Here is a 24,932-nt window from a genome sequence, read left to right on the forward strand (position 1 = left end):
GACGGCGAAGGAACGTCTGTCCTGCGGCCTCCGGAGGCGCCGCTGGCATAGCCCGACGGCGGGGAGGCACCACACACGGCGGCGAGGCAGCCGGCCGGCCCGCTCCCCTGGGTCCGGCCGGCCACCGTCATCATCATCTATCCCGGCCGGCGGACTGGCGCGCGTATATCATGGCCGCGCGGCCGCCCGCCGGACGCATCGATTCGACCACGCAAACAACGCTCCCGCGCTCATAAACTGTCATCTCTGCCACCCAGCAACGACAGGAAAAAAAGGACGGCCCGGCCCGGCTAATTTATGGCTGCCGCTTGATAAAGGGCTGGGCCTACTAGCGGGGAGATTCGCTGTTGTTGACGCCGTCGCCGGCGGCGGTGGACCCGCCCGCTCGACACTAACCGGCCAGACGGCGGAAATGGTGCGCGCGCCGCCCCCACCCAATCGCATTTTATGACCATACGGTTAAATAGTCCGGTTATTACGTCCAATAAGTGAGGGAGACGCCAAAATGGAGCCCAAAAAACATTTCATGCAAAGAATGAGAATTTGAAGCGACATTTCTCAATTGATTTGCTAGGTTTAGAGGGGTAAGGCTCATTAAAGGATGGTTAGTTCAAAGTTTGAAAGTTAGTAATTAAGACCAGGAAAAGACTTCAAACTACCGCCCGAACTTTCCGACCAGCTGATGAAAGAGCACAAGACCCGCGCAAAGGAACACAATGCAGCACGCGGGGAAAGTACAGAATTAACACGATTATCAAGATTCAGGGCCTAACGTGCAGGCGTAAGGGTGCATTAAACGATTGTCATGAGTAAGCTAGTAGCTAACTGGACCAAACACAAACAAAAATTGCAAAGCATAGAACTTAAAATAAAGATAAGCCTGCTTCTAGCTCGACAATAGAAATACCAACAAACGCTCGCACGACTTTCTCAGAGGTCACATCCCTGTCCAGCCACGCGCCGCACCGCGGTCACAACAGGTCACGAATGGCCGGTGGGTCGCCCGAAAGACCTCTCCCCGCCACCCAGCCAAGGCGCCCCGCGTGCGTGGGAGCCTCTGACCATGCAGTGCGTTCGGACGTGGGGCGGCCCGTTGCAGGAGCGCAGCGGCCGTGACAGAGGCGCCGGCCGTGCCGCAGCGTCGCCGAGAGGAGCAGCGGCGGCCTCCGTCGCTAACGCCTCCCCGACGACACCTGCTCCTGGAAGTCGGCGGGCTGGGCGCCGGCCGCCAACACACGCGCCACCTCTGTAAACAGTGCCGCCAACGGTCCCGTGACCCCGCACCCGTGGGCAAGATGGCCGGCCGGGCCGGGAAGGAACGCAACCCTCGTCGATGTCGGGCGGCAGGCCGCCGAACGAACACCTTGCGCGAGTAGCGCTCGCCGTTGTCGCCCGAGCCGGAGGAGCGGGGCGAGGTGCGCGACGGACTGAGCGCCGGCAGGCCGTCCAGCAGGCCGTGCTCGTCCAGCAGGTGCGCAGATTCGTCTAGGCCCGGGAAGAACGGCGGCTTGCCTGGCGGAGGAGGGGCGGCCCGTCAGGCGGCAGCGACGGCGGCGGCGGCGGCAGGTTATGTGGTTGAGACGGAACACCCCGCATGCATGCCTGGTGAGAACAAATGGGAACGAACAGACCGCTGGCGAAATGGGATAGCGTAAGCATTCGTCAGAGGGTTGTCAATGGCAGAAAGAGGGCGCGTTTCACGGTGCCTAGAACAGCGAAATGCTGCTGAATGAAGGTATTATGGTGTGCGGTGCGAAACAACATTCATTAAGATGTCCAAAACTACCCGGTTTAGTTCAAGCACTTCTTACCCATATCCTGTTGTTCGTCCGAGAATATAAAAAAGCCGAGGCTCAATGCTCACGCCGTGACCGGCCTCCACAAAGCACACGCGATCAATCAATCCGTGCTTGGATGCAAACGGGATCACAAGCGTTGCAAACATTGTGGCAGCTACGTTGGCGAAAATGCCACATTGAATCACATGGGTCTTTATGAAACAGCTGTTTCATTCCTCTGTGTTGATGTAATTAACTCAGAATTATTGGCACATTTGGACCGCAGTTGCTGGCTAGGGTGAAAACGGCCGTTCAGGCGCCAGTTCATTGATGTCATGGGACCGTTATCTGCTAAATGCGCTCTCCCGGTTTCGCGTGCATATCTAGGTAACCCTTTATAGCATAAGGTGACTTATAAATCTTGAGTCGAAAACAAAAACTGCGTCAACTACGCATTTCATAGCTTTCCAAATAACCACGCACACCAGAGAAAGACCCCGCAAAGTTTGGACAGCCACCTTGCCGAAGTCACTATGGCGCCCACTGGACCTCTGATCGCCAGTGGCTGCCCTGTCTATATCGGGCTTGGCCTATATCGAGCGGTAAAGATTGCAACGCAATAGCGGCTTCCGAGATTGGGGCTGATTACCAGGTCTCAAAACAGCTTAGCTGCCTTTTCATGATTGATACGATAATGGCAAAGACTATCACACAGTACAAGCAGACAACAGTACTGCCGTTGCACTGGCCTTCCTTGCCCACTTAACAAAAGACCGAATTTTCCATAGTTCAGCGATTTCTGAGTAGAATATCAAGTTACACCATTGGAGTGAGGGAATTGCAAATTGGAACAAAATGCGCAACGCTTAAACAGCCAATGTAGTTTTGTATTAAAGCGAGTAAAGACAACACTATGCTGCACAGAATACGCGTGACTAACATGAACACACACTTGGCAAACGCTGCACCACGTTGTGTTGTACCGTACAATGTTCCATCCGCTCTTGACAGCTGCCCACATTTATGGTTTGGAGTTGCAGACATTCAATTTTTATGGTGTGTTGCCACCACAATGCGGCCGGCGGCGTGGGAGCACGGCGAGTCCGTTCGTGATGGCTGAGGTGGGACCCGTCAAGTCGGGCGGCGGACACGTTCGTGACGCGGGCAGAAAACACAAAACATGCACGGAGTCACGGCGCTTACGGTGAGTGCTGGGCTGCGGATATGACGGAATTCTGCGGCAATGATCCCTTTGGGGAAAACTGAGCATGGCTTTGGGAAACTTCACGCACACACCAGTTACACGCAGGCTTAACTTCTGCTGAACGTTGCGGTGGTGCCACGGACGCATCAACTTGCTATATAGGAGCGTGGCAATGTTTTCTTTTACGCCACTGAGCATAACTGAACCGTCGCCTGCGCAAGGGGAGGCACAAAACACGAATGCATGTTTCAACTAAGTCAGGCTGCTGCGCGGGGGAATAAGAGTCACTCTATGTAAAACGTCCAGAACCGACGCAGAACCGCAGGAATCGACACCGTCATTGGACAGACGGTACACATGTGAGCATGCAGGGAAGCAATGGAGGACTGCTCCATGTGTCACGTTCATCAGAGCTTTAAGCATCCTTACAAAAAAGGCGTTATGTACATCACTGAGTGCAAACGGCATGGATCAGATATTAAATCAGATCGCAGTTGGCTGTGCGGGGTGAGCTGATATACATTTTAACGTCTATTAACATAGATGAAGGACCTCTAGCTGCACGTGAAAGTAATTTACTTGACGTCAACTTGCGTTCCATTCCATAGCGTCTGTTCAGTGGCCACACAACGCGATACTGGTTGCACATGCGACGATAAGATACCATGGTGGAATGCGAAATAAACTGCACGCAAGCCGCTTGCATTTTCTGGACTCGAAATCAGTGAAATGACCCATGCATGCCCAAAGCACTTCGCTCCTTTAAATAGTGTGCGCTAATTTGGAAGCTACGGAAGTTTTTCTCTTTGACAGTGTTCTGACCGTCATGCGGCACTGCAGCGTGTTCCGGTCATATCGTCGCGGCACATAATCAGCGCTGTCGCCACAGGTCTCACCAGCCTCACTGAGACAGCATAGCCTTAAAACTCGAACACCAAGTGCAGTGGAAACGACCACGTCGATATATGGACCACCGCCCTTTACCCTTGACCCACACAATCGGCCAGGACCCGTTTAAAATAATCAAAATGCACCGGAGGGGGCAAACGCACGGTGCGGCCGGCCCTGCACACACTGTTAAGTGGCACAGCACAACGCGAGCAGCAGCCAGCTCGGCGAGCTCGCAAGCGGACGCCGACACGGGTTCGGCCGCTGGGCCCGGGGCGCCGCCAACGCCGGGCGCCCGCTGACCTCGCTGGCTCGCTCCGCGGCCGGGGACAAGCCGGCCGCACCGCGGCATCGACTGCGGGCGCGCAGGCAGGCCGGCACCACCGCCCCGGTCAGAACATACATGACAAGGCCTGTGAGGCGGCCTCACGTGGTCTGCACGAGGCCGGAGGGGAGGGGCGTGCGCTGCTCGAATCACCTCACAGCGAATGTAGGATCGTGCAACAACGCAAACTTAAAACTGGCGACAAGGCAGTGTGCAGGAAGCCTATACCTTTCCGCCTTCGAGGCGCGCACGCTGCATGGAAGAAGGCACAGCGCGATGAACAAGCTGCCCGCGATCGCAAGCACTTCCAACGCACTACTCAACCCGCTCGCGTCCACCACCGGCTTCCTCTATCCCCCCATAGGCATCCATATCCCGCCGGTCTGCTCGCACCATAGTGCATGCCCACAGAAATTTGAAATCGTGTCACGGCAACGCTTCGCAAATGGCCCTTTACTGCACCGCCGTACAGCAGTCTTACAGCACTGGACGAGATAATTAAATTCCGTGAAGCCGCAAGGCATGTGAGATCGAAGTGGTGCGGTCGCGGGCTGGCCTGTGATTGGTGGTTAGCATCCCAGACGCGGAGAAGCAGCTGCCTGCCCCCTCCGGCGACTGGCTGGGCGCATGCTCCCTCGCCGTCTGCACCCAGCTCGCTGGGGACGCATGGCCTAATGACGGCCGTGAATTTTCAACATGTCTGTGTTTTGATAGCCTTGCGGTTTGGCGAACAGAACGAGTCGTCTTGCCCCACCGTGCGCCCTACCGCAAGAGCGCACCTGCTCCCAGCGACCGAGGCAGGCAATGTCAACGCCCACATGAGATGGGTGTTACGCGAAATGCGGTGCCTCTGACATGCGGAGCGGTTCTTCGAAAAGTGCAACTCCATCCTGATCCGCCTCCCTGCCGCACTGCCGGCGCCAGACGTGAGCCGCTCAGCCAGACACACCGCAGGGACGGCAGCCGCAGCTTCAGCGCGCAGAGTCGACAGAGCGCGGCTGCCTCCGCCGCCGCTGCATGACAGCGTCAGTGACGTGCAGTGACCGACACCCGGCCGCCGGCGGTCGGCCACAGCCGGGCTCCCCGGCCGATTCGATCTGCGCGTGCAACGGCAGACGTCACGGGCCGTCGGGCGCCAGCCGCGACGCACCGCCGCGCACAAACACGTCTATAAACGCACCGACGTCGCGCCACTGCCGCCTGCGACTCGCAAGTTACCTGGCCGCGGGCCAGGAAGGCCAGAACACTGCGGGGCGGGCGGTGGTGGGGTACGGACCGCGAACCCGGTGGCGGGGGGTTGCCATCAAGCGCCTGCACGGCCTGTCAGTGCGCCACCGGACGCGACCTGAGCGACCCGCCGCTAGGCCGCCAGACCGGCCAGCCAGGGGACCCATGACGCTGCCGAATACGACGACGGGGTCTGGGCCGCGAGTCTGGCCACAACCTCCTCAGTGAGCCCCATTGGCATCCGGGCCGTCCCATTAATCGCCTGTCCCACGTGAAACTTTCAGCCGACTTCCAACGTATCCATATTTCAGCCGGCACGGCCAGCGCAGCGCGCATCATTTATTTATCTCTGCCACGCAGCGGGCCGCGTCTGCCGCCTGCACGGGCCGGAGGTGAGCCCTGCCACCGGCGGAGGCGGCCGTCTGTGCCGCAGCCAAGGTCACTGGCGGCGGCCCGAGCCCAGCTGGGCCGAAGCGAGCCTGGCACGCCACACCCGCCCCCACCCAGCCCGCGCTCGCCTGCCAGCCAGCCGTCAGCCGGCCGGCCGGCCTACGTCCGCGCACCGCTGCCAACGAACACTAGCGCTGCGCACGAGCCACTCGAACGGGCTGCGTCCGCTGGCAGAGAGGCCGGCGCCGCACCCGCGGACGAGCACGTCCTGCGCAGTTCAAGCGCGGACGAGTGCGCGTCACTCTGAGCCACATGGGATTGAATTCCCTGAGTAATCCTCGGCTGAGTTTGTACACACTTGATGCATAAAAGAAACCAGCTCTTGGTAAGCCGGGCAACGCCGGCAGACTGGTAAACACTCACATCAAACGGACGGAGGCAGGATTTGCACACGGGAACATCAAACGGGTGCTCGCGCACCGTATCCTCACAATATTGTGCACACAGTCACGCATCACAGAGATTATACAGAAGCCGATTACGTGGGCTATTAGGAGCAGGCTATCACTGCATCCCGCACATGGTCGACACAAAAGCTGAAGCTCTCCTGATCGGTCAAATAACGGCATAGTTATGTACGTATAAAGGCACAATGTGTGTTCACAGATATCGCACATCGACGGAGGAGAATGGCGCATATGAAATGGCATGTTTGGGGGAAAACCGTGCACGTCCCCCTCTCTCTGATGATGATTTGGGCTTTGAGGCGCACCGACAACGTTGGTCATATGGCAGCATCCCCCCCCCCCCCTCTCTCCCTCCCTCGTATACACTACATCCAGTTTCATGCCTGCTTTCCAAGCGCGGTGGGTGACCCAGCGCCTGGACTTACCCTGCAGCTGTCCCAGCGAATGCAGCGCGCTGGCGTTGCAGTTGACGTAACCTGCAACAAAACAGCGATGAGTCTCGTAAACTGGCGTTCGCCTTGCACATACAGCCGAGACGGCACAAACGTCAGCGAGTCAGTCAACCACACGTCTGCAACAGCAGAACCCGATTGTCGGCCCTGTGGGCGCAACGCATCCGCTGTCAGCACGGATAAGCCGACTCGTCCGCCGAGCCCGGCCTGACCGCCCACAATCCTCCCTCCACGACCGCCAGCTGAACACCCCACCGGTGTCGCGCTAACGCTCCGCTCGGGAGCCGCTGGTGACCGCGCACGTCCCGCTGGTGATGACGCCCCGATGGCGTCCGCCGACGCCGGCTGCTCGTCAGCTGGCGGCGGTCCGCCGCACGCGACCACAGTCAACACTCGAGATAGCTGAGGCCGGGCCGCCGGTGCTCTCGAGTGGCGCGGCAGACACGGTCCTGAGTGGCGGCCACCGCTGCCGCACGGCCAGCCCAGGGACGGAGCCTCACGAGCGCAAGATGCCCAACAGCGGAGCCAGCAAAACAGAATCCAGCCGATCAAATAGAACCGACACTGACCGGGTCGCAAATGGCTCCGGTTTTCCAAATTGGCCACGCTTCGCCGGCTATTTTGGGGGCCAGGGTGACAAACGACATGCAGGGTTCGTAATTAGCGCAATCACGCGCCAACTTTTCGTTTTACATGGGCGATCACTCCCCACACCCCACTGATTCCGTGGACAAGCACCAAAGCTTTTCAGACAATAATTACGGACCCACAGTAAAGCAGAGCACCTGGGCGGATTTTAGCGGGCATTAACACCGCATAGCGTGAGTTAGTGGGTGGCATGCTTACGAAACACGCCCACGACTTGGCCTGTGTTATCGCCTTGGCGCATCACTGCCAAGGGAATCCAACTAGGACGTTTTGCAGCCCGTTGGCCGACGTCGCAAACGCACACGATGGGGCACGCATAGCGCACAGTCACGCCCGTCGAGCTCCCGTCGGCGGGCGCAGCGCGCTCGCCAGCAGGACGGCGCGGCGTTCGGGCGGATGCCGTCCCCTGTGCTCGGGACGGGCGCCCAGCCGTCAGCCGCCGTAAAGCCTGGAGCCGCCGGGGCCGTATCCGGCGACCGGGACCGGGTCACCGGGGTTTTGGCGCCGCGCCGCTGCCAGCACCGGACGACCCGGCCGCCTCCGCCAGACGGCACCAACGCCACGGCGGGGGCGTCCGGGACGACGGCTCGTCCGTCCCACCTGAACTGCCTCGCGATACCACTTAAGCTGCCGACGCCGCGCACGTATGACGAACGACGGACCCGAGGAGTGGGCGCGACGGCTGCAGGCCGGACGCCGGAGGAGTGCCGGCGAGGGGAGAGCGCCGGCGGCGCATGCCGGTGGCAGGATCGATGTGTGCCAAGGCGCCAGACAATAGATGGCTCGTATTGACCCGACCGCGGATGCGGCGTCTTTTGTACACAAATATCGCCGCGGGCGACGCGTCACCGGGTCGCGGCCGCGCCGCAGGCTGGTCCGTGTCACGGCGCAGTGCGAGGCCGGGCGCGGCGCGGGCGGCGCCACGGCGTCCGCCGCCCGCGCCCGGCTCGCCCACGGCCGACGCGGCGCCGCCCCGCGTGGCCTTGACAATGACGAGCGTTGCACCACGACCGGTCACGCAGGCACAACGCCAGCCGCCTGCGACAAAAACGCCGCAGCGCTAGCGCAAACGGACCGGCGGATCTTCGCTGTAAGCCGGGAAGCGGAGCTCCAGTCGCCGCCTGCCGTGGAGCGCACCGCCGACGCAGACCCATACTAAATAGACGGTCGTGTACTCGTCTATTTTTTAATGGATTAGGTTTCACTAGCGATGTGGTTTGCTGTAGTTCTTTTATAACTCAGATGTGGGTTCTGACGGTACCGCCCGAGACGAAACATCGCGATAAAGTTCAACATAAACGCACAATACCGTGAATGCACCGCCAACAGCCAGGTGTAGAACATGAGGATCTCTACACGTCTATAACATGCTGTACGTTTTATTGTTTTAGCTGCTGGGTTCAACTACTTTGCAACCTATCGAAGCAACCAGCCAAGGCACATAGATCATTAATATGTTGATAGATCTTTTGCAACCTTCGCTCGCAGGATACTCTCCGCGGCCAAATCATATTCCACATAATTTTTTACCAATAGAAATGTCAGATTGTTTACAGGTATTTACACACGCAACCCGGTGCCGTATCCTAAGAGCCAGTTACTAGGGAAGCAGCGTGTTCATGCGTGGGGAGCCGGGCCCTCCGGTATGAGCTGCTGAAATGTGAGCTCGCGGCGATCACACATGTGAACTGAGTGAGTTGCGTAGCCCCGCGTCACGTTGTGCGGCATCATGCGTGCGACGACCAAGCATTCATTTCACCAAACGTGCTACAAGACGGCGACCAGCCGTCAAGCATGACCAGGCGATTTAGAAAATTGGCATGGCTTCTAAATAACACGGGAAATTTAAAATTTGCATCCCACAAATCTTCCAAATGTCAGCAAAATACGTGCGCGGCATACATCAATGCTCCCACCAGTCACAAATTCAACAATCACCAGCACTGAGCTGGCATTGCAATTCCGGTACCTTCCTGGCTGCATAGCACCGAAGGTATTCATTTGCTGGCAGTGCTTCGGCGCAGACTATCAGAATGCCCTAAAAGTCTGGACGCGGTCGCGGGGCCGGAAGGCGCAAAAACAACGTCAGTCACGCTTGCTCTTATGCTACGGCTTTCCTCAGCATGTATGGATATATGTGATTTTGCACATGTCAACGAAGCAAGACGAAACTTCACACCATGACATTGGAAAGGGAGTTGGGAATCACGGAAGGAACAACACAACAATTTTAAGGGGTATGTTGCTAAGGTTGAATATTTGCATTGTAGGAGGAAAGGGGGTGGGAGGCAGGGGGAAATGGTTAGAAAACAGCGATGAATGGCTTGAAAAGACACTTAAGGGTTTAAAAACGTTGCACAGCGTAGTGCAATGTCCAAGCCCGAAAACACATTCGTTCCGTAAAGGGAATAGACAAAAACAACATACTCGGTTGGTTACCGAATCTGTTTGTACTTATCCTATATCACTGTCACTGAACAATCGAAGAAGGCAACCAACACTAAGGCGCCTTCCCTTAACATCACGATGAGCTTCGTTGTAGTCCAGTTTATCGTGATATCAACTGATTCGCACCAAAGCGCTGTTCAAGGACAAGATGTTACATTGCGAACCCGAAATGAGTATGACGCTCTCAACACACGATTGCGTTTTTAGGGCCTTGGTCTAAAAGCGGTTTTCCTATGCTGCTTTCCCAAAAAGCGAGTATAATACTGTGATTTCAAAAAACGCAGCTATCCAACCCCAGCTGTGTTTCAAAGTCCTGAAATAAATTCACACTCCTGAAATATTAAGTCTGCGCTTTATCTTCGACCGTAGTTCTGGATCAAAACCCAGCCATTATATAAACGCGATCGATGCGTACTCGCCGCCCACAGCACCAGTTTGAAATCAAAATTTCCAACTCCTTCAATCAAACCTAAAATAAGACAACCTTCCTTTGCATGACCGTTCTAGTCAGTCCCAAGACGCGCACTTTCCTCTGCTTGCATGCAATTAGCCCTGGGTCTGCTTCATCCGACTTTATTGCTAGCATGTACTAACACCTACGCTGACGACACAAAACATAACCGTGCCACGCTAGTATTGGCATTGGTCAGAATATGCAAGCTCTGGGAGATCAACGCCCCCTAGAAGTGTGACACAACTGTGCATGATGGACGACTTATGTGGCATGACCAAACGGGGCTAAGCCGACTTTAAGCGAAAATCTACATATTTCCAGCTTTTTCTAGAAAGGCATACAGCAGGACTATTTCACGCCTCCATAACCCCTTCTGAATGTCCTTTACAGGTTAACACATTCGTCTTAACTGAAACGGATAGAAGGAATGAGCATGACGAACAACCACTGATCCCAATCATTTAAAGCCAGTCAAAATGCACAGGTTTCCACCTTCACAATCAACCGGGACAAACAGCACGCTCTTTCCCGTTTCCTACGCAACTGCTGGTTTCAGAAACAAGGCAATCTAATCTACTGTGCCGCTCGGCGACGAGCCGGCCCGGTCCCGTACCCGCCGGCGACACGTCACGCCCACTCTCGACAGTACATCGCTAGCGGGCGGCACCGTTTGCCAGCGGCTGTGCCGCACGGTGAAAGCTCGTCGGCCGGCACGCGAGCATAAAAACCCCACCTATTGATTGTTCCCCGCCGGGTGTTCGGCGTCCGTCCCAGTGCAGAGGAGGGTCAACGCACCTTGCGCGCGGCCCGCGGCCCGCGGCCCGCCGCGCTCCCCCCGCTCCGCTGGAGGGGTCGGCCCGGACGCGGCATCCGCATCCGAACCGGCCCCGCCGCCGGCCGCCGGAGGCACGCCCACGCAGACGGTCAGTCAGCCGGCAGTCCGTTTTTGCTGGACCGCGTCACCAATGATGAGATGTCCTCAGAGGGGGATCAGAGGAGGAACGATCGGACTGCGGCGCGTACAAAGCGCCCTGTCGTCACGCCAGACGCCGAGCACGAGGCGCCGGCACATCCCGTGTGCCACTGCGGGACAGGACGGGACGGGGACGGGGACGGGGACGGGGACGGGGACGGGGACGGGGACGGGGACGGGGACGGGGACGGGGACGGGGACGGGACGAGAACGAGGACGGGAACGGGAACGGGATGGAACGGGATGGGACGGGGTGGGGTGGGGTGGGGTGGGGTGGGGTAGATGGAGACGGGCCTGTTTGCCGGCCGGTCGGCCTGACATCCCCGGGGGCCATTATCGAGCGAGCGCGGCGTCGGTGGCCGCTAACGACGCGACCCCGCCGGCCAGCGCCAAGATCGTGCCAATCGGCCGCGCGCCCGGGGCTTCGCCGCTGGCGCAAGCTTGGGTGGCTTCGCGAGTGATGAGCGTCACCGGGCAGAGGGCGTCCGCCGCTGGCAGACGTGGCATTCACAGTTCGGTGCGGACACGCGCGGTGGCTGGAGGCCATCCAACGCTGCTCAGTGCGGATGCACCGTGCTTGGAATGTCAAGTCATAGGTCGAGCCCTCAATACTGACGACATCACCTATTTGGCGGCACTTAGATAACGCGCGCGAGGTTCAACAGCATATCCTATCTATGTCACAGAAGATCCGATTGCACACAAGGATCTGCATCATCGTGCATGCATAGCACATTCATGATGCATGGCATGGATGGCAGACAAACTCAATGAGCGAAGCCCGTAATGCTTCCAATCTCCCGCCGACGCAGCAACGAGACATCGACGGTGAAGCGAACCGAAAGAATGGTCAAACTTCAACATGCCAAGTAATTAATATGAAATGGAACACCGCACCGCCGGCTCGAGGGAAAAGAGGGGGATGGGGAGGGGGCGACACGTAGCTCCCCTTCGTTAACTTTTCAAGCGGTGGACATCAGCTGAGGATGAGTTCATAATTGAACAGCGTTCGCTGCTCTCCGTGTTCAATGACCCTTTTGGTTGTGGTCGTGGTGGTGGGGGCGAAGGGATGTCATCCCAGACGCGTTCGCCAATGGGCCTCTGATGCAGCCAGATAGCAGACCTAAAGCGGAGCTTAGTTTCACACAATCGTGCATGAAGAGATGCATGTTAGATCAATGGGTGGTGCAGATTCCTTCGCCCAAAAATCGTGTATGATTTTTACTGCCGTAAATCGAGTGCCAGCTAAATGGTCCTCGGACTTCTACGAACAAAACACGACAGTGACGACATGTTAGGATAAAACGGTCAGCGACAAGCCGGATGAAAGATCCCTGGAAGGAACACGAAACGCTAGCGGAGCCGCTCGCTGGAGACGACATTTGTCACGCGACAGTTCGGACCCGCCCGCTTCTATTCGCGTCGTCGGCTGCCGTTTGTGCTGGCAGCTGTCCCCAAATGCCTGGCGGCGCCGCGTGCGTCACGGGCTCCGGATGGCGAGATCCCGCCGAGGAGTCGCGATCACAACCGGTGCGGCCGCCTCGCCGCGAGCGACGCACGCGGACGACCAGGTCACGATCTGCCTCCTCCAGTACAGAAATCAACGCCCGCCGGACACTAACTCAGCCTAGGAGCTGGACGAACAACGGCGCGCTGAACACGGGCCCGTCTCTGGAACACGAACAATCCACGCACTCTCTGCCCGCCTGCATGGACACACTTCCATCTCAGAGCTGGGGGTCCACAGTTCGAGCCGCGTGCACTTTAGAAAGGAAGGAAGATAACAGCATAATCGTGCGATCTCGCAGGCAGTCAGGACCGGATCAGTGTTATACAGACCTGGGGCCGGGCCACTTACTGGGGTCGCCGGATCCTCGCACGATGTCGTTCAGGTAGTGCTCGAGGGTGCGCATGCTGTCCAGCGGGCTGGCGCCGTTCATCGGGCAGAAGCCATTCCTCTCCTGAAACGGACAGCATGGACAGGCGTCAACGGCGGCGTCGCTTCACAGCGTGGCACAATCTTATGCCGCCACGCGGCTCGGTCGCAGCCCATTACAGCTGTGAATATCGCACAGTGGCCGTTAATTAAGCGCCGCAGGGACGGGCGGTCGGGCAGCCGAGCCGGCGTTGTGTATCGACCCGGCGCGAGGCTATTTCTGCTCCAGCTGCGCCTGGGCCGACGGCAGACGATTTTTTCTTTTTTTGCTGGAGGACGGTCGTTCCGGCGGCGCGGCTGGCGCCCGGTGGCCTGGCTGCCTCGTCCACTCCGAGAGGCACGACTTAGCCCCTGAGCCGCTTGCAATCCACAACGAATTCCCGGACTAGTCGGAAGGAGAGCGGAAGCCTGCACAATTTCGAAGCTCAGGCGAACCTGGGCCGCCCAACAGCGCAGGCTGGATCCCGCCGTTTTTTTTCCCTGACCCATTTTACAAATTGGATTTCCCGAAAATCTCAGGACCCAGATCGACTGGAAATCACGGAAAATAACACAAAATGGATTCGCGCAAAAAGACGGAAATTGCATTCGATGATTTTCCCAAACTCCGACGATGCAGTGGGGGCTTCTATGCTCTGGACAAACGGGGATAACAGCTTCACTTTTACATCCGATTGACGCTATCGATAAAAGGAGCTACCATGCAAACCAAGTACTGTCGACAAACGCGTAACCGAACTCGGCTTCGCAGGTCTTGAAATGTACGCAGCATACAGATGAGGCGAGCTATTTCATAAAGCGTGTTTTTACCCAGCCTTTACGATTGCAGTAAAGACGTCATCGCAAATAGGTGCATGCGACGAACCCTAAAGACTCACCAAAAAACAAAACGTGAAGGGGAAAGGCGCCGTGTAAAAGCTCATAACCAACGGACTACGAAATCGTTGTCGTAGAGCAAAATGGGGACGAACCTGCTACCCTCACGTAATTCATTACTCGCATCGGATAGGGAGGGTCCTACGGCGCCGTTACCACAACAGGGCCTGGTTTTTGCACACTCAACGCCCCCAGATCGGGTTACGGCAACGTAAACAATACGATCAACAATACGCCTGCCTCACATGCTATTTGGGCGAACTGGTGTTCCCTTGTAAACACCGTCATAACTCCCATCAACCCGAACTACAATGGCACGAAGGGTAGCCCGATCCGAGCCGGCAACAGCCGCAGCTGTGTTGACCGTCTCGACAGGGGCGTGCCCGAGCGGCACACTCCGTTCCGGCCGGCCGGCTGCGCGTCCCGGCGCCGGAACTCAGCACGCTCGGCTGCAGCGTCGGCTGGCGCCGCACGCCAGAGCTGGCCAGCGGTGTGGCTTCGGGCCCCGCACCGGCCGCACAATCAGAGGTCAGCTCGCCGCGGCAGAGCTCTGGAGAAGTGTCGCCGCGGCAGCACCACGGGACCCGGCCGCCCCGGTAGGGCCAGAGCATGGGACTGCCGCGGGAGAACAGGACGGGGCCGGAGCATGGGACTGCCGCGGGAGAACAGGACGGGGCCGGAGCAGAAGACTGGGGTTCGGGACCGCCGCAAGGATGCAAGGACGGAGACATCGCGGCAGGACTGCAGAATGGGGCTGGCAGTAGCAGACTGAGGACGGATCGACGCAGGAGAATCCATGGCGGCGGCACACCGGCCACGGCACAATGCGAATGACGTTGCGGGAAAAATGGCATACTGACTCCTCAAAACGCGTCGATCAACCAATCTTCCTCACACGCGCGACGCAAGCACATGCTGCGTACTTTGTTGACAGAGGGAAAATAAGTATTATTTACGGGTACGATACTCGATTAACGAGCCTCCGATTTACACGTCCCCAGTCACAACTGGACTTTCCCTTCGTAGGAAAAGATCCGCGCCCGAAATAGTCATCAAAGCCAAAGTTCTGGCTCCCAGCTTTGATAGAAACAGGAAATTGCATTCGAAAATTTATGTTAGCAATCAACGACTGCCGTTAACTGAAAACCGTTCAGAGCAGTTTGTAAACAAACTATCCGCTACCAATGGTGATTCCCATAACGACACCAGCTGTAACTAAGCCACCCCGAACGCTCCGCTTAATTTTGGATCCATCCCTACAGCTCGCAATTAATTTTGTAATAGCTGGGGAGCCGTTGGTCACACCAACGTATCAGGCTGGACGATCAGCTGTAGGAAAATTCTGTTCAGGCTATTGCCGAAATCAGCTGAACGGTGGCGAGGGGAGGCCAGATCAGCTGATGGGGCCGTTTCCGCGAGCGTCCACAAATAAGGCCGGACGGAGAGTGATCTAGTGCGGCGGCGAGGGGCCCGGGGCGTCGATGTCAGTCGAGAGCGCGTCCACGGCGCAGGCAGCAGCGAGCACGCACCACGACGCGACCCGGTCCGCATATGCCGAACGCAGGTCGGGAACCTGACGTGAGTTTCCACTGTGGGGCGTGATGTCCCGCACCCTGTCACTGCGGAACGAGCTGTTAAATTAGGCGGGACCGGCTATCTGTTATGCAGTGGGTCCGATGGGAAATCGTGGAGCACATCGACATCCGGCCGGTAGATATACGGTCATCCGCGCCGAGTGGTGCCAACAGCACTTTTCCCTGCTGCGGCGGAGCGTCACAGCTGTCCGGTGTTTGCTGACGGAGCGAAAACTTTAAGAGGAAACTGTTTCCTGGATTTAATAAGCGAGAGGACGCGGCGAGAGGGGAAAGCGCCGTCGCAGCATAACACGATGCAGGCGTAGGGCCTGACATGGCGGCAGTATATAACTCGGAGCACAGTTCGGCCAGATTGATAGCCGATACACGGCACGTTCACGTCGATGGCGAGGGCGGGGCGTGGGCCCGATAAATCGATGCCGCGCGACGACGAGCGGGGGACAGTCTCGGCCGCCCCAGCCGACAAAATGGGATCAGTGGGCCGCTCGGCGGCTTCCTGACATACAGGCTCGATCGTCGTCGACCCGTGGCCAGGCCGCGGGACCACGCTGCCGCCGCAGCGTGCCGTCCACCCGCGTCGGGGCTTCGCCCGTTAAATGCCCTCTCTCGGCCGATGTCAACGATCGGATGGAGCATTTTTATGAGAGGAACCGGTTTCCAACAAGGCCAGCGTGTGGCGATGCGCCGTCGGTCCGAGGCGATGTCCGCTCGTGCTCACGACTCACCCCCGGGCCAGGTGCATGGCAACACGCCACGGCCAACACGGGGTGAAGCACCGCTTGCGGCACGCGGCCTGGCGGCGAGGCTCGCGCGCACTTCGGGCCAACGCGGGCACAGCCGGCCGCGACGCGGCGACGCATCGGGTGAACGAGCAACGCACGCCGGCAGCACCCTCTTTTGGCGACCCATTTGGCAGATTGCCGCCCCTCGGAGGCCGTATATCGGGCGTGCCGGGTGTACCGATTCACCGCGTGTGCGTGTCGGCGCTGGTCGACCGCCGGGGCGCTGACACAGCGCCAAGGGACGCGGCGCCACCGAGCGGCGAGCGGTGCAGGCGCCGCGGAACGCCCGCCGACCCAATGCGCGCTATACAAACACACCGGCCATGTACCAATCAATCCACGCACGTCGTGAATTCTGTTGTTGATTCTGCTTTAACGAGCCATAGATCGAACCAAACGTACTTCTACCGTTAGCTGGGAAGTGTGCTGAATGATTTTCTCCGGCATTCGAGCACAGGTACGCAGACGTAAAGATGGACAGACAATGCTTGAGGACACAGAAATCTCGTGCCAGTAGACCAGCATCTGTGTTAAGTACGTGAACTGTTCTTGGAAACACTAAACGCCCGTAACTAACAAGAAAACTGCTTCAAAACAGGCCTGCTGTTTGAGACTGCGTATCACTGTAAACTAGCTACATCCTACACCATCTCAAAGACATTGTATGTAGCATTTCAAACTCAAAAGCCCATTCTGACGAACGTTGAGAGGCGTTCATCATAAACAATGTTTCGTGGCTAGTAAAAATGAATGGTGATGGCTGAATTGAAAATGTAATCGTGAACATGCCCAAATGGTGGCAGACAGGCCACGCATAACAAAACTTCTACGAGGCCCGAGGCATGTGGACCTCCCCTTTACCTTAGATGGGTTAAAAAGCCGACCACATGCCTATAGCATACGACATTTAAGCAAACTAGCCGTCAACAAACGTTTCGCAGCCACCCATAGATGCGTGCCGTAACCCCTCGCAATATTCATGTTTGCACACTTGTGCGCAAGTTCACAAAGGCCGTGCTATGAACCTTTCGCCGCACAGCGCACAGGTACAGACAACCTATGCAATCAGAGCAGTCTGCTGAGCGTCTGGCAATGCCGCGCAGGCGGTAACCCGTCCTGCTCGGCGACGGGCGAGCCGGACTCCAGCGGCGGCTGGAGCGCTAGCTCGATGGCGCGATGGCGCGACGCACGGAGCGCCGCTGGCCAGATCGTATGGCACGCTTGCCCCGAGCCGCCCCTGCTGACGAGCGTCGCGGCGGAGGAGGCCGCGTGCCGGCGCCGCCGCACCCGGCTGTCGGGCGGCGCGGCAGCAATCGATATGCGTGCACCCCAGAGCACGCCGCCACCGTGCGTCATGGGCGCCGGCAGCCGGGTTATGAGGTAACACTCGGAGACCGGCACGGGCAGGCGCCACCAAAGTGCCCCCACCTCGCACCGACCACCCGGTCATAACTGTTCATGGGATCGAACTGAGCGGAATATGTGCGTTGGCCACGCTCTCTGTCCGTCCCTCAGAGTCGTTCCACCGGCCACTGCAGTGAGTAATTATTAAACAATGTCAGCGTCGGTGCAAAAAGTTCCGTGACCACATCCGTCCCATGATGAAAAGTACGTTCAAAACGCAACACCCCGTGAATCGGTAAGACGCGTCGCTGGCTTTGGATACCGTCCCGATGGGAGACGCTAACGTTCGTGGAAATATTGCCCACCACTGCAGAGGTCCGTAGCACGCAAGTTGCACTTTTTGTCAAGGCAAGCGATTCCCAGAAACCCAGCAGAAATAACGGTCTGGTGCCGGTCTTGAGGCCGTTATCAGCACTGCTAGCGTCAGCATTGCAAATGACAGGTATCTTGGGTGCGAGCCAACATCTGACTCACGCCGGTTACAAAAGTCGTGTTGGCAGAGACGAGCGAATCAAATAAAGCTGGCGTGGCACAGGCAGGCGATCAACATGTGTTCCTCGACAGCTGCCGTATTTTGCAGATTACAAAGAAGCCGATCATAAAGCGCGTTAGTGAGCAATGCACCTACATCGCATAAAAGCAAGATGACACAGCAATGTGTTGAATCATTCACATACCACGCGTAAACACTCTTTTTGAGATAACTTCCTCTGACGCCAGGAACCCAGTAAAAAGACTGCCCATTCCCAAAGGGCTAGTCTCCGAACTACGCGATTTCAAAACCCCACCGCATGCACTATGTAAACATTTCAGGGAAGTCATCGTTTGATATTGTACAGAAGAGCACGTCTGTATCAAGCATGCAGACTTCATCGTGACGTCGCCGCGCTACGACATGAAGTTGGTGAATACGTACATACATAACATGCATCTACAACGCTCTCCGCGCAGTCCATGGAACACAGTGTCATTCGAAACCCCGTGCTAGGTCTTGGCATACTAGTTGCCAACTATCGCAAGTTCAGCGGCATCAGAGGGGTCAGCCTGCAAATCCAGTACTCCTTCACGCTCCATAACGGGATGGCTTTTCCAGCCCCCACATGGCCTCATCCGAGATTATACGCGAATGCTTAGCGGGGTCTGGCAGCAATGAGCAGCCACTGCCCAGTGCAACGCCAAGTCTGTTTTGAGTTTGAGAAATTCCTTGGCCGTTGCCTCAAACACGCCGCCGAAAAGTAGGCATGACACGCATTCCCGTTACATGCAGTTTCACTCCCGCACTATCTGGGGTATATCACAGCTGCCATGCAATAAGATGGCTCCTTGGTCCGGCCAAACGCGTGGCGACGTGGCGCCGCACCACGATACGCACGCTAATGAGAAGATGCCGGACGGAGCGGCCGCGTCCAGCGCTGGCAGCGGGAGGGGCCGGATTGGCAGGGGAGGGGTCGGATGGCCGACAGCACATGACTATCAGCGGCGACAATTCAGTGCCGACAGAATAAGGCTTGCAGCCGGCTGTCAGGATCTCAGCACCCCCTCTCCTCGCTCGGTCGGTGGGGTGCCCTGGCACGATTTGAGGGAAGGGGCGAGGTACACACACGTCTGCGTGTCTGCGGGATAGACGAGGTCGTCAGCGGCGCTGCGGCCGCCCAAGTGGAAGAATACGCCAGCGGGGCGACCAACTGCGCCAGATAATGCGGTCGGAAGGTTGCCAGCGGCGCGCTGCCAAGACCGGGGCGGAGGTGGCGGCGGAGGCGGATGAGGGGGCGGTGGAGGCGGCGGCACCAGGGGCCCGTGGCAGAGTGTCACGCGCGGACCGGGAGCCGATCGATACCACTCGGCCCGCGTGACCCAGCGTCGAAACCTCACCGCCGCCCAGCGGCATGACTAATGTGCACAACTTCGTGTCTGCCAGACCCCCACAACGGCGACACAGGGGAGGCCGCGGCGTGGAGGCGGCCAGCGGGCGCGGACCGACAGGGATCTCCTGATCACGGCGATCACGCGACGCTGGCCGCACCCGCTGCGGACGCAGCGGCGGCCGGCCACCACGGCAGCCGCCGGCGGCCGACCTGGCGGTCAGTGTGCCGGCAGCACCTGACACACCCAGCCAAGACCACTGCGCCCACCCGAGGCACTTGCAGTCGCTCGGCACGGTGGTCGGCCGTCTCGCCCAGCTACGCATCCGCCGCCGCCACCGCGGTCTGGCCGGAACACGCGCCGCCCCAGGCCGCAGCGCCGCTCGTCGGCCACGCTGTTTGTGTGTCAACTGTCAGGCGGAATGCCAGCGGCAGGAGGCAGCACACCGCCCCTCCCCTCCCCCGCTCCACTGGGTCGCGTCCCGCCCCCTGCCGCGCGCTATTTCCGTGGCACGTGGAGTGCAGGGTACGCCGACGGGCGACGGTCCCGTGGCCCACTGCGGCTTCCGCTCGTCCACTGATGGAGGATGAATCGGCCAAAGGTCGGAGCCGTGTTTGCTTGCGCCCAATCTGCGAGATTCGGCAACCACTGTTTAACGGCAGTGTAAACAGTGTGGCGTCACCAGATTTCTCCACTGGAGTTGTCTCACCTGCTCCGAGACAACGCCGCATCGCGCAAAGAGGAGAATAGTATTCGGAAGACCACCTCAGAGCCTTGTTCATGCTTCATTAGGTGGGAAGCTCGAGCATGTTTATGACAAGTCCGCGATGGATCATCAGATGTTCTGGATGCAGACGAAAAACGCAAGCTACCATCTCCTGCAATTTTTACTCTATATGGGATAGAGGACCACATCTTGAACTCAAAATATCACCTCTTTGCGGGGAGGGTACCGCCGACAACTCCCTCCACAAACCCAGCTAATCTGCCCTCTGATCAGGGCTACTATTCCCGGCGCAATTTCATCTGGGCCAAGCTATAAAGGCGACCACCCATCACACAGGAGTGCTCCCGAGCAGCCCATGTCCCCCCGTGGCCGAGGTCACCGCTGGCCATAGCGGGGTTATCCCGTCCGGGCGCGCGGCCGTCGAGGAGCCCGAGTTGGCCAGGCGTGCCCACCACTCGCCGATTTTTCCGTCCGGCGGCTGCTAATGCCACGTCAAGGTCAGTCGGCCGCACCGGCGGGGCGTCCGACCGGAGACCTCTCGATTGAACATCGGCGGAGCGTGATGTCAGTGGCGGATTAGCGCCGATGGCGAGGATGTCCCGCGGCTATTGATCGCTCCCGGGGGACGCCGAGTCGGGACGCGCTATCAGCCGGTCGGCTCGCGGCCTACCGACGAGGTGACGCCGCATCCCCGCCGCGGCGCCGTCGACGACTCGCCTGGCACGGCCGTGCCCCCGTGTCAGGTGACTCAGCAGTCGCGTCACCCACTGCCGAACATTTAATGGGCACGGACGACACGACTCCGATAACGGTACACAGGTGCCGCGTAGGCGACCCTTTGACGGGAACCAGTTTCGCGCTGACCCCTCGCCCCCCCCCCCCCCCCCCCCACCCATTATCAGCCATGGAGCCGGGGCAGCGAGAGGGAACCCAATTCTGGCACGACCCTGCCTCGCCATCCGGCCACCTGTGCAAAGCGTGGAGCGCAGACAGCACGGGCCGGCCTTCTGTACCGCCGTGACCGCCGGAGCACCGAGTGGGCAACGCTCCGGCGGTCACGGCGACCGGGCGAGTCCGTTTGCCGGGTGACAGCGGATCGTGACAGAGCGGCCCCAGTCTCGCCTTTGAGCCGTGACACAGCATCTGTTATCCTTCAAGAGCGACGACAAACAACATGGCCGGTCGTTTGTCTTACCAGAGCAAAGCTCAGCTATTATGTGATGGGGCCTTTCATAGCGCTCAAGAGGTCGTCTTGTATACGTGGGAGTGTTTCAGGTGAATCTTTTAAAATTGGGCAGAATTTCAAAATGACCCAGAGCGGTGGCAGATAATGGATTTATAGCGAGCTATGTGGAACCGTAAAAGTCACGGCTGTTGGCAAATTACGACTGAGTAAAGGTATAGTTCTCAAAAATATCCCTGCTGCGACGCCCGACAAAATAACTCAAAACACAATCTTCGCACCACCCAGCCAACGCCAAGCTTGAGAACACCGGGCTTATGACTCGCTGTCAAGACACGCTCAGTCGGAGATGATTCCCTAGCGCCATGATGACGGTGATGATGACTGGAGTTTTACGGCGCGCCGACTACTAAGACCATTTTGCACCCTTGGCGCTGTGAGTGCCACTACTGGCAAGTAACGAGCACTGAGACATACAATACAAACGCGGGAGGATTGGACAGTCATTCACCAGAAAGTCACGCAGACATAATGTCATATGCCACGTTAGAAAACGTCGCGTATCGTGAGGGTCGAATGCCCATATCTGCAGGAGTATGACGAAGTCTAGCATTTCTGGACAAGTGTCGCTTGGCCTGGCGGCCGAGCGCCGGGGCCGGGGCGAGGTATGCACAACGCCCACCAGCGCCTGGGCCGCGCGCTGTCCAGCTGTGGCATCGATCATAGGCCGTCTCCAGGGACCCAGCCAGCATCGGCCACCGCAGGTGAGCCACCGACGGTGCGTGCTGCCCCGCCCCTCCCTCGTCCTGTCCCCAGACAGGCCGCCCTGCTGGAGCGCGGAAGTAGCTCATTCGCGCCAACATTGGCCTCTGTTAGCACATCCTGACCAGAAGCGCGCCACCCATTCGGCTGTGATTTTGATGCCATGACTTCAAGGTCAGAATTGGCTTGGGAAAGTGTATCATAGCCCATCGGAGTGATGTCAGATATGGACAGGCAACCCCATACAAAGTCAAAATACATACTTGACAGCATTGCCAATCAATACTAATGAGTTAAAATATAGCCTTTTGATGAATCCTCACAGTACACCACATCACCATAAGCCCCATCATCTCAGGGCAGATGTTGGTACGCATAACCTGATGGCGCTCAGCCAAAGTCCAAGTGGGTGCAACTTTTAGTTTGATCATATGGAAAGGTCAGCTGGCAACTTTCCAGGAGACTCAACACAACATGGAACAACATCAGGATTGTGCTTGACTAACTCTGACAACTGGAACTGGCATCACGCCATGCCTACTGTTCAGTGTGTTGAGCTGCGTGGTAGTGGCTTGGAGGCCGCAGCTCAGTGATCCATAAACTGGCATTTACACATACATTATCCCATGACAAACAGCAGAAGCATCCAATGCATTTGCATCAAGATCAATGTGGTCTACAGGAAATTTTGACTTACAACCCATTGATACTCAATTGAGTCCCAAAGCAATCATCTTTTCCATGGATATGGGAAGGGTCAGGGTTGCATGCCAAATCTTTTTTATCTATTTTTCCCTTCAGTACACAAGCACAGTGATACTATGGACAGTGCATATCATGATCTACATACAGCCAATGAACCAGCATGGGCTCTGCTACATGGAGTAACAGAAAATCCCTGAAACTATGTGGAGTTCAGGCATTACAATTCAGTAAACATTGAAATTACAATTTCTGGTGATACTAACATCTTACATGCTGGTATTATAAGGAAAGAAAAATATCCAGGCCTCTGGGCTTTGTTAACCTTTGATCTGTAGCACTAATTGGGAACATAGAACAATCATAGGGAATGTAGCACAACCTTCATGAACAAGCACCAAGGAAAGACACTTACAGAAAGACTTGGAGGCTGTCTGGTCCTTGTGGGAAATCTGCTATCCCCACTCCACATGACAAGTTCAGAAAACCTTTCCCCAAAATGGCAAATACAAGCTTCTAACTAAGAAAATGCACATAACATAAACAACATACCTGATATGCTAGTAAGTCCTTATCATCTGCTCCAGGTAGTTCAAATGAAGGTGTGTTGGGTCCGAATGGTCCTTTTCCAGGATATGATGTACTTCTCCTGAACTTGTTTGGTGACAGGACCATCCCTCCTCCTCCCTGACTGAAGGTTGGGCTGTACTTCCTGTTCATATTTGACATGTTGGTAGGCATATTACCAGACATGGGGGCCAGGGGACTCAGACTTGAGGCCTGACGTCCACGGTTCCAGCCGGGCATCCCTGCCATGTTATGCTGTGGTTGGAGACCAGCTCCCCAGTTGTTCTGCTGGGGCTGTGGAGCACTCACAGTGGACCATGCAGGATACCCTTTGTTTGCCATATAAGGATTTGGTGGCCTGCTGGGTGGCATATTATGTGATGCAGTAATTGCCCTTCTCTGGGATGGATTCTGCTGTGCCAGACTGAACTGAGCACCCAGACTTGCACCCATCAAGGCATTTGGGTTTGAGTTGTGCATCTGTGAGTATGGTGGATAGTTTTGATACGATGCACCATTCAGGGCCTGCATGCCACTTAAAAAGCTGTCATCCACAGAGCTTGTTGACCACAGACTTGAAGGAGAGCCACTCAAGCTGCCATTCATCACAACAGGATTACTTTCAGAGTATGACTGACCATGATGGAGAGATGTGCCTAAACCAATATTGTTAGAAAATGCACTAGCCCCATTGACATTTTGTGCCAATCCTGAATGGTCCACTGGGCCATTCTTGTCCAGGGTCTTCAACTTCTCCTGGCTTCCAGCATGATTCACTAGAACATTGCTGAGACCTAAGACATTTTGACTATCTTCATTATATCTTTGACTATCATCACTTGGAACTTCTGGGTTTGGTGAAAGATGGGGTGGCGACTTGCTTAGAGTCTTCTCAATCAGCAATTCATCCTGCTGCATCGCTGTACTCCGCTGGCTTTCGGCTTTGGTCAATGCTGATAACCCGCTCGCCGAGTTCATGTAAAAAGAGCTTCCCGAAGTAGTTGCTGGGATAACGTCCGGGCAGATGGCACTAATGTTAGACGAAACATTAAATTGCAAATCACCCATTGGCCTACACCCCCACCAGGCGCAACCCCCGCCTCACACCTCCCCTTCCACAGGCAACCGGCAACTCTTAGCACACACACATCTTCCTGCTTCGCCCAGCCTTCTGCGTTCAACAAATCCAGAAGTTTGTGTATTGGAAAACTTGAAGAGAATGCTGTAAGATGTCGCTAGTATCGAGCAGGTGACTGGTAGTATATAGTATAAGAGTTTGTC

At 57.1% G+C, this 24,932-nt stretch overlaps 1 protein-coding gene and 1 pseudogene across 2 annotated transcripts in view; one reads left to right on the forward strand and one right to left on the reverse strand.

Moving 5' to 3' along the window:
* Positions 1-24,932, forward strand: part of LOC119111896 (transmembrane protein 243) — a 74,256-nt gene that overhangs the window by 41,123 nt on the left and 8,201 nt on the right. The gene's annotated exons all lie outside the window — the stretch shown is intronic.
* On the reverse strand, positions 1,173-24,801 carry LOC119112238 (cytoplasmic polyadenylation element-binding protein 3-like; annotated as a pseudogene).

This window comes from Pollicipes pollicipes, unplaced genomic scaffold (genome assembly GCF_011947565.3).
Source record: "Pollicipes pollicipes isolate AB1234 unplaced genomic scaffold, Ppol_2.1 Scaffold_7261;HRSCAF=8764_pilon_pilon_pilon, whole genome shotgun sequence".
Taxonomy (NCBI): Eukaryota; Metazoa; Arthropoda; class Thecostraca; order Pollicipedomorpha; family Pollicipedidae; genus Pollicipes; species Pollicipes pollicipes.